The sequence below is a fragment of the Topomyia yanbarensis genome, chromosome 3 (genome assembly GCF_030247195.1).
Source record: "Topomyia yanbarensis strain Yona2022 chromosome 3, ASM3024719v1, whole genome shotgun sequence".
Lineage (NCBI taxonomy): Eukaryota > Metazoa > Arthropoda > Insecta > Diptera > Culicidae > Topomyia > Topomyia yanbarensis.
Genome location: NC_080672.1, coordinates 383,919,011 through 383,929,660, shown reverse-complemented (window position 1 = coordinate 383,929,660; position 10,650 = coordinate 383,919,011). Strand labels below are relative to the sequence as shown.

The 10,650-nt window shown below is 40.9% G+C and overlaps 1 protein-coding gene and 1 pseudogene across 1 annotated transcript in view; both read right to left on the bottom strand.

Moving 5' to 3' along the window:
* Positions 1-580: 580 nt before the first annotated feature.
* LOC131688923 (fatty acyl-CoA reductase wat-like) lies at positions 581-3,935 on the bottom strand (annotated as a pseudogene).
* Positions 3,936-9,261: 5,326 nt separating this feature from the next.
* LOC131688922 (uncharacterized) overlaps positions 9,262-10,650 on the bottom strand; it is a 28,641-nt gene continuing 27,252 nt past the window's right edge. Inside the window, exon 5 of the transcript XR_009305323.1 lies at positions 9,262-10,130. The gene's annotated coding sequence lies outside the window, so the exon portion shown is untranslated. The remainder of the gene's footprint in view (positions 10,131-10,650) is intronic.

The following is a 10,650-nucleotide window of genomic DNA, read 5'->3' as shown; positions in this document are numbered from 1 at the left end:
GGAGCAATCTACCGTCGGGGAATTCACGGTGGGGTAGACGTTGACTATCCAACAGAATCGTAACGAAAATGAGAACTAATTGGCTCAGGAAACAAACACCTGTACCGAGAGAAATTCCGGTGCCGGGAAACTCCCAGTCGGCGTAGGACAATATTCGAGTCGATCTCGCTAGAGTTGGGAACTGGTACCGGTATCGAGATAAATTTCTCTATCGGGGAACTATCAGTCGGAGTATGGTGAGTTCACCATCGCGGACTATCCGAGTCCGAGGCCGGGAGCTGAAAGACTGACGGAAACAGGAGCTAGGTGGCTAAAGGAATCCGCATCTAAACGGCTCACGGGGACGAGAGTTATATGGCGACATAATAGATGGAGACTAGAAGCAAGAGAAGAGTCGAGAGTTGAATCAAAGCTTAAAGGTCGAAATTTTCATAATGACTGCATAGCCTTTCTAAAAAGGTAAAAGGTAAAAACAATATAGAAACTAAATATTTTCGTTAATGTATTACGATATACCTGTTTAGATCAGAATAATCTAAACATTTTAATATTTTCCACAAAATTATAGGAGTGCAATTGCTACTAATGAATACATGAATACAGAAAAGTCCAATCATACGGCTCGGTGGATTAAAGTCATTTTTTATTATTTCGAATATTCTTAAAAAATTAAAAATTTCATGACATCACCAATCTGTTCGAATCCATACCTTGCCAATAATCTCCTGAAGAAAAGGTAAACTATTACCAACAAACCAAAGTAAAAGAAACCAAGCAGCAAACCGTGAGCAATTTTAAGCTTTAAAAACTTCTTCTTAGCTTGTTCCAGATTGTCGAGATCCTCCCGGAGGAGTAGCCAAGTAGATAAGTGAGAAAGAAATCGCTCCATTTCAGGTTTCTTACGTTTGCTGGGAAAAAGTCTTCATCTTCCTGGGACATGCTGTCGTGAACCTTCCGCATTTTATCGTTGCAGAAAATCCACTCGTTGGTGGTGAAGAACGTTAGCATATCGCTAAATTGTCGCACTTTTCGGTACAGTAACAAAACTCTGAAATGAAACACCAGACAATTAAATTTTTAGCAAGCGATGTTCCACTACAGAATCTAACTTAGGTTCTATCCCGTTCAATCTGGCAACCATATCAAAGATCATTGCCGGCAGAACGTGATAAAATAATTGCAGGATATAGTTAGCAGTAGCTGAAGTTGTCAAGGTACACGTTGGATACCACAGGGTTTGCACAGCCGGGTATTCGTGCTTGTAGATCCGTGAGTACTTGTACACATCCGCAAATACAAACGGGTTATCGGATCGAGTCGTACAGTTGAACACGTTTTCCATCGATGTCGTATTTTTATTTCCATGTTTCGTGGTGTACCATATGACGGCTAGGCTGGAATTTACCACCAAATCGGCCGGAACGATATCGATGTGGTAGTGTTCGTTAACGTGCAGAATATGCAGAACACCACTGCCGAATCCGACCATGGCACCATTCAGGCCGTACATGTTGTCAGTCCAACCTTCGATTGGATCCCGCACGGTTGGGATTACTGAAAAAATATGAAATGCCAGTATGAGTATTTAAGATCTCTCAGTCATGAATCGAAATCCATCACATTATGACCATATTTCAGCAGACGTCAGAGTTGATCTTAGCTCGAAGTTCGTATATTTATCGATTTCCCGAGTATGGCATAGTCCTATCTTTACGAAGGGTCTCAAACTTGAGTGTAATAACTATCGAAGCATAACTATCCTCAATGCTGTCTGTAAGCTACTCGCTCGTGTTCTGTTCAGCAGACTTTCGGGAATACAACTTGCCGATTCAGCTATGTTTGTGGATTCCAAGGCGACGAACGATTCAGTAACAAACTGTAGCAGATAAGGCTTGAACTTGGCTTTCTGACTAAACTGGTTAAGCTGATTCGTATGATGCTGGATGGGTTATAATCAAGCGCCGAATTTCGGGACAGACAACCTGCTAGTTAGTGACGTTTGCTGGGTTGAAGCGTGGCGATGCACTCTCTAATCTATTGTTCAACATAGCGCTCGAAGGTGCGATATGAAGATCTGATGTGCAAAGGAACGCAACCATCATCACGAGATTTCACATGTTTCTTCGCTACGCGGACGACATCGTCATTACTGACGTTGATCGTAGGACAACGAAAGAGGCATTTTAAAACGGGGGTTATGAGAATTGGATTGAATGTAAACTCAAACAAAACAAAACATAGGATAGCTGGTAGAGAGCGAGGAAGCCTGAACGGTATTAGCTTTGAGGAATTCCAAGGGGTACGGTTCAAGGTTGTTGGCGATTTTATATAGCTTGGAACACTATCGATATGCGATGATATCTGCGGGGTAAAAAGGTATGTTTTCGGCGGCAAGTAGGTCTTTCTACAATTCGCATAGTTAGCTTAAGTCCCGTACTCTACAGGCGCGCACAAAACTTGCTCTATACAAATCGCTGATACTCCCTGCTGCTCCGCACGGTCATGATGCATGGGCGTTGAAGGAAGCAGACAATCGAGTGCTCGATATTGTGTTTGAGAGAAAAGTTCTGCGTTCGATACCTGGCGGTACAATAGAAAATGAAGAATGGTGCAGACGCCTGAACCACGAGATGTACCCAATTCTACAAACATGCTGATAAACACGGTTGACTATAGTGGGATGGACATGTAGCGCAAACGCCGAAAGGACGACTACCTCAAGTTTTATTCAATAAAGAACATGGAAGAGGTCGTCATCTTCAGATTCCATAACTGCAAGCCTTGTGCAATCGAGGATCATGCGCGTGTGGCGATCGTTCACGGAGACTGGAGACCGGGCGGTCCAAAGTCGAGTAGCCTGGAAATCTAAAACATATTCGGTCATGATTCGTACCCGGATTGTACGGCCACAATTATGATAATGATCGTTCCAAACATTATATCTGACCGACTAACCCTGGCATGACCAGACTATCGAGTTATTTTCACTTCGTTTAACACTCACCGATAGACGGTCTTATCACCGCCACTGGCAATCGTCCACAGTAGCTACGGATCACACTTTCCGCCAGTGCCTTGGCAAAGGTGTACGTATTTGGCCAGGGTTGGGAGATCTTTTTCGTCAGTGCATCCAACTCGTGCTCGTCTGCCAGATCTACCAGTCGAACCAACATCATGGGATCAAGATCCATATCGTAGAACTTTTCCTCTACCACATCCTGGGTGCAGTTAGAGTAAGCGGTTGAAATGTACAGAAAGGATATCAGTTTTTTCATCCCCAGCGCGATTTGGAGCAGTTCCTTAGCACCGAAAACGTTCGTTTTGATGGAGGTTTTGAGGGAAACATCAAACCGCACATCCGCGGCTGAATGAATTACGATATCTACGTTGTTCCGTAGATAGTCAAGATCCACCTGGGTAAGACCGAGTTCGCTGTGCTGCAGTGCACCCTCCATGATTCGCAGTCGGTCCCAATAATAGTCTGGGTCTTTCGTGTAGCTTACATAAATCTGCACACGGGACCGGAAGAAAACATTTGCGGTTAATGGATGGATGGATGGTTTGATGAGGCTTTTAACTTACGGCTTCTCGTTCCAACTGTTTCCGCAGCCGCTCCCGCGGAGTTCGGTCCCGTTTACTACGAATCAGCAAAATGATTTCGCGCACATCGCACCGCAACAATTTTTCGATAAACAATTTACCCAGGAAACCGGTGCCCCCGGTAAGAAGAACTATTTTGTGCCGAAAAAACAATCCCATCGGAGTACTGGGACTATTTAGAAGATTGTTCCCCAAGTCATCCTTACTGAAAATATGTTCTACCATGTTTTGTCGAACAACTTCAGACGAGCTGCATTGACTGAACTCTGCTGGAAAACTACTCTATTGAACTATATTGAGAAACTAATAAAGCCCTGTGCATTCAAGGTTAACGGTTATGTGTCGCAGCGCAAACAAAGTACCGTTTTGCTTCCAGATGTACATAAATACCGCCTGACCAGGACTCATGCACGAATTAATAATCGGCTTGAATTTGCAAATTCAGACTTACATCCGGCCGCGTCGCAGGAATTAAAGTACTCGATCTATTTTTATTGGTTCGTTATGGAAAACGCACCTACAATGTATGTTCAGTAATTAGCGGTGCATTAAAACCCTCGATATTTGTTCCATCTATCGCTCAAACAGCATGTCATTACTTTCAGTGGCAGTAACCGGCGGGAGTATAAATAACAGTAGTCCAGCTTCTAATGGCTTTTTTCTACAGAGCACCCTTTTTAAAAACCCCAATCAATTAGGTGCAATCACTCAAAGCCGACGGTTGCTTTCGACACAAGCTCCGCTTTTAAAAATCCAAACTTTCGCTCGGGCAAAACCTTCAGCCACCGAATTAGGGGAGGGGAGTCGCAGGTTTTCACTCGACCCGTTATGTAAGCGTGAAGTCCCGTGTATCGTTTGTGCAAAGGTCACTCGAATTTTAGGCCAAATAAATCAAAACCGATTTTCTCCCTCCGATTCCAGAAGTGGAGAGTGAAAACGAAAAACAAATCTAGTGCGATCATCTCTATATGTGAACGCGGCAGTGTCGTGTGTTCCGAAAAAGCCAATTTTTGTTTACCTAACTAGCCACAGGCACCGCTATCAAGAACATGCAGAAATATAGTCCATTTTTAAGTTAGTGCTTGCCTGAATAGTTAAACTCAGGTGTTATCATCCACAAGGAGTTCCTGCTATTGCGAACTATCGCGCAGTGTCGCCTAGCCGACCAAAACCACAAAATTTTAATTTGGAGTTTTCATGATTTAACTTTTTGTTTTCGAATATTAAATTAAAATTATTATGGTCAAAGTGGCTGTACTTTTCGGAAAGATCGCGTGCAGTTAATGACAATTGGAAATAAGTGTACTTTCCGAAAATGAATGTGCTGTTTTGTCCCTTTCTGCCCCGAGGTACGAACAAGGTGATTTTTCATGATATGTCTGAAGGAGACGCATGGTAGTATTTGATTACCCAGGGTTTGTACTATAATTAATAAATGTCTCTCAGCATTATCAATAGTTGGAAAATGTGTACTTTGCTAAAAATTCAGCACACCAATTTTCTGAAAATTTATTTTCAGATATAGTGTTCTTTATATTCGTAAATGTTGAATTTTCTAACCACCCAAAGTGCCAATATTTCGTGGTATGAAAAAAAAAAATTAAAAAAATATATCATCAAATACGAATTTTGCGCCAAAAAATTACCCCAATGTGAAGTTTCCATCAAATTCGGGCCACTTTTGAGGTTTTGCCTGACTTTTGTATGGAAGGTAATCACTGTGCATTGTATCGGATGGTAATATATGTTCGATCTCGAAGTAGTGCATAGGATACCGGTACGTTTTAAGGAGGATCTTTATAAAGACATGCAATGCTCTGTTGTGTATGAGCGATTATCAAAAGGTTGAATTGATCTCCCACTTCACATTCCACTCAAGGTGTGATCTACGAAATCGACATTAAAGATATTGCCAACGATGAATTTCTACATTAACCCCTCCCCCCCCTCCTACCTCTCCACCATGTAACAACATGCTTTATACATCCTCCTTTCACCCTTACATGTGTGATGTAATTTTTGAACGGCCTTATAAAAGGGTTTTATAGTCGTTTTTTGAATATATGTTATGGCATGCAAGAGACAGCATGGTTATCCCTGGATTCGATAGCGTTTGCTTTATAGATTCGAGTGAATATACCTTTTCCTGCGGAAATTTGCGGAGTGGAGTGTTATTTCACACCAAAATGTTGCTTTTCGGCACTAAAAATTTCGATAACTCAACAGATATAAGAGATAGAAAAAAAACTTGTATAACAAAAATTGTGTATTTTCTTATGCCAAATAAAATCTGAGAGAACATTTTGAAATTTTAAAAAATCACCCAGAAAAGTTATGTTGAAAAAAGTGTCTTTCAGGGGTGTATCGTAGAAAACTCCACAAATGTGTATTAAAATTAAAAGATAGATACATAGTCTCTTCAGCAAAGTTGTTTCTTATTAAATTCCCTACAACTTTGCTGAATACAGTTTTTTTTTTATTATTTTCATAAATGACAAAACAAAAGTTTGCTTCTCAGCCTTAGGAGGATTAATCACCAAACTAATACTTTAATAAGATGGGGAATATTTTATAGACAAACTTTGCTGAAGACACTATAGCTCGAAAATTGTTTTTTCGTGGTCGAAACAATTTCGATCACGTTTTTGCCTATTTGGAAAGACTGTGCAGCGGGGCAATTCTGGTGATCTTTCCACGATCCCAAAAAATTTATATCGACTTGTGCGCAATAGCATCTCGCATACTATGCTATCGCTATAGCGAATTTGGATACGATACTAGGGCCCTTACCTGAACGATGCAGCCTCAACAACTCATCAGACCGAGATAACCCACCCGATCAGAATTAAATAGCAAAATTATATGAGTCTGCAACTTTTAAAACAAATTATTCTATGCATCTTGTCTCGTCAGTAGTTAAAATAACAGAAAATTATAACAAGTATCAACAAGCTATAGTTTTGGTATTCAGTAGCATTTGGCATTGTCGAGAATGTTTTGAACTACAGAGGAACGAACATTGTATCAGGATCGCTGTTGGGTTTTAGATACATGTAGCATATATGTAGCGATCGACCTAACAGTGATTTGCGTACGACAACTCATTTAAAAAATTTTCAACGAAGCATTTTAGAAGAGTTCAAGTTAGATTTTCCTTTATTGCAATTAGAACATCACCACCGCAACATAGATTTCTGGTAGCAGAGTTTGAATAAATTTCATAGTCCATCGTTACTTCGGATTTTAATATACCATCGCGTGGCCAAGTTTGGGTGTAAAACAATGTCGTAGTCGCAGGAGGTGAAGTTAGTTTTTGTTCTCATTCCACGTACATTCTGTTAGTAGATGGATAGGAAACCATGTGTCACACCGGACGGTATGCTAAAAACTACAAGGTTTTCAGCGAACGGATTATCATTTAGAGAGAAATACATACCTGAGAAGGGTGTTCTGTATACTTACGACCTTTTATATGAACATTCAAAAGCAAGTTAAAGTTTTGGTTGGTTATCCATATTAACAACTTCGGGTTGAAGTTGGATTTCCCAAATTATAAGTCTACAGAATAGGTGCGGGTATTCTAAGTTTAAGCTTCTCGGGTTCAGATTTTCCAAATATTGTATTAAAAGCTGTGTGGGCTGAAATCTCTTGAAATATTTGAGCAAAGGTACCTGCTACCATGTCGTAAGAGGCTACTAACAACGGGAGGCGTCCCTGAGTTGAGGTATCTCTTCATGCCTAAGACCGAGGTTGACTAAATGGACATAGCCACGGTCGAAATTTTATGGCCTATACATTTTCTCTGGTTAGCAAATCTCTATCCAAATGTATATTTATTTCTTCGCAGACTGTGGGATTGAAGGCATGTTCCAGGTTCAGTTTTTCTAATCCGCTAATGGTGATTTTAATACAACATGTTTGGGCTCTTCCGGATGTTGTACAAAAATGGAGAAAGACTACATTTAGGGTTTTCTGAACGATAATCTAATTTCCAGCATGAACGTACAGCACATCATCCCAGTTCAGTCGTGGAAATAGACAATAAATACTTCTGCTCCAGCAATCTACCGTGATTTGTTTTGTTTCACGGAATCGTACGCGTTGTTGGGATACTCATATAGATGATCGGTCCCCTTATTGATAAATAACAAACCGTTGCTTAAATAACTGGTCCATCTCAGATCGCTCTTGTCGGAAGCAAACGAGCGCAGCGTGCTGAACTAGACATACACCGTCGACTGTATTAAGAAGCGGCACGCCTCAATTCTGCTATCAAGTATGTGGCCTTTCTTGAACCCATTTGACTAGTCCTGATACTTGTTTTCAGTTCATTTCGATCACCTTGTGTATTATTGCTTCACTTTAGTCAGACACTTTCGACCTTCAGAAAGGCAACACAGCCCACATCCGCAACATTATTTGCCCTCCGGTTATCACCAACGTGTCATTCTTCATTTGCTTAGCTCTTATGCATGGTTCAGTTACCAGTGTGTTTAACTTTGGAACCGGTGACGCTGTACAATCTTGCACTAATTTTCCATCACAACTCGAGCTTTCTAAGGCCGATGACAAGCTGAAGCGGAAAGCGAAGCGTTTGCGGACGCGTCTGAGCATTTTACATAGTGTTTTGCCGCGTTCGCCCCGCTTTTACTATGACAGCATTACGCGTTCTACATGCACACACCAAAGAGATAGGTCAAACGCATTCGCTTCGCTTACCGCTACCGCATCGCAAATCGCGTAAGCATGTCATCGGCCTAAGATCATTGATGAGATTGTAGGCGTCTACGAGAACGTGAATGTCCAAGTTTCTCTGTTCCCCAGAGTATTTCTCCGTGTAAAATATTATACTCCATTCCTCAAGCTGAGGCCAGTTTGAGTTACCTTTGGTTCTTGCCGTTGGTGTTTGAGTGCAATCCTAAGATTTGAACTTCATCTTCATCGTACAGATACGGTCACTAATTGACCATGACCATCACCAACTTCACCGTTATGTATCCAACAAAAAAACACCTTTAACAGGCCAACGTAGGTACCCGGGTACCCACAAATTGAAATGCTCATAATTATGGCCTCCTTTATCCGATTTGGACACTTTTAGATATTTTGGATTCAGGAACTCGTCCACTTTTTGATTTGTAAAATTGAACCGGATGAATGGATCTTGTGTTTGTTAATCCGGATTTTCGAGGGTAATGTTCCAATACTAGGGTATGATTTGTAAATTTTACTAATGTACTAGCAATATGAGTATCAAAACTCTTCAAATTGTCTCTCAAGTCTGTTATTTATTGTTACGGGACCCTATGACAATTAAAAAAATGGAATTGGAATGGATTGGCCACTCGCGGCCCCACGGGAACTTGCTCCGGAATGTCCGTTCCGGGGTCAAATCACCATATGGTTCCAAAACCACGAGATACAGATTACTGATGCATTCCAAGAATTTTGATACCCATATTGCTAGTATTCCATTGAAGTTCACAAATACTATGTCAGTACTGGAACCTGCTTCCGGAAATCCGGATTTCCGGGAACCGAATGAAGTAACCTGATTTATCTTTACCAAGTACAAAAGCGGATGAGTTCCGGAATCCAAAACATCCAAGAGCATCAAAATCGGCTGGAAATTACCTTAGTTATTGGCATTTCAGTTTTATGGGTACCCGGGTACCTACGTCGGCCTGTTACGTAGTAAAAAAAATCAGGAGCCCCTCCTAACTCCCCCACTTACTTTATCAACAATATTATTAACCCAAAAGCTTGACTTAGTGAAGTTCTAAGATGATTCAAAGTTTCAATTTCCAGCTATGGATAAAACAAAGGTTTTTAATCAATTGAAACCTAAAAAGGTACCCGGGTACCGCGTCGGATACATAGCGGTTAATACACACATTTTGCAGGTCTATTAGAAATAGGACGATTTCTGCTGTATCGATCAGTGTGTAACCTGCCCAAGCACAGTAACTGTTCATTTCGGATTGGAACGGTGGTCAGCTTTTTTCGGCCGCGTCCCTTATCACTTATTTTTGTTGGGTGATTCATCAACAGTGCAGTGAGTTACTTTGGTTACGCAACTATTTTTTCCGCTCATATTTTGTTACACATATTCTGTCGTACGCAATTTTAAAATTTGATGATTTGATGGCATTGTAAGCGAGGACGTATTCGCCGGGTGATGCGGCGGACGTTGCTTTGGACTAAGCAGACTAATATCTATGTTTATTTGATGCTTGTTTGACCAACTAGAGAATCAATCAGGGGGGCATTAGGTGTGCGTGGGGAGAACGCATGGTTTTGTTTGAGTGGAGTGATGACTTCAGTCATATATGAGGGTTGAAAATCCACTATTCGCTAGAGAGATCGAAGGGCCGTTACCAATTTCCCCCAGTCATATCAGCAAGCATTTTTTTTTTCAAATGCTTGTCGCGAAAATGGTCGATATTATTAAGTTGTGGTACCAGTTCCTTTCCATGCTGGTTTTTTCTATTCGAGATTATTTGTTCCTTTTCCTTCTGCTGGTTTGACTTCTGGAAATAATGTTTGAATTAACTATATTCTATATCTTCAGTCAGAGTTATAGTCAGGGTTGTTAATACAATACATTTTTCACGATAATTTATCGGCGTTACTCGTTAACGATAATGTATCGTCATCGGAAACTCCGTTAACGATAATGTATCGTCGCCTTCATCGTCATCGTCGATAATTGTATCGTCGTTTTCGTCGTCATCGTCGGTTCATCGGTTATCGCGATACATTTTGCGTTACTTTCCCATTTATTGGAGTTGAAGTTGATCCGGTTAACTTTCAATTGTTTAGAAATAAAGACCTATTGAAGGACATGTTGTTGGCAGTTGAAAAACAATAGTTTTGGACATTTTCTATGTACAGCGGGCTCCAACGATGCGTCAAAGTTGTTGGCAATTGAAAATCAATAATTTTGGACATTTCAATACGCAGAAGGATCCGACGATGTGTCAAAATTGAATTTTTCAACTTTTCGAGTAAGTTTGTGCACAGAAGAGTCCCAGGTGCACAGTGTTTCCA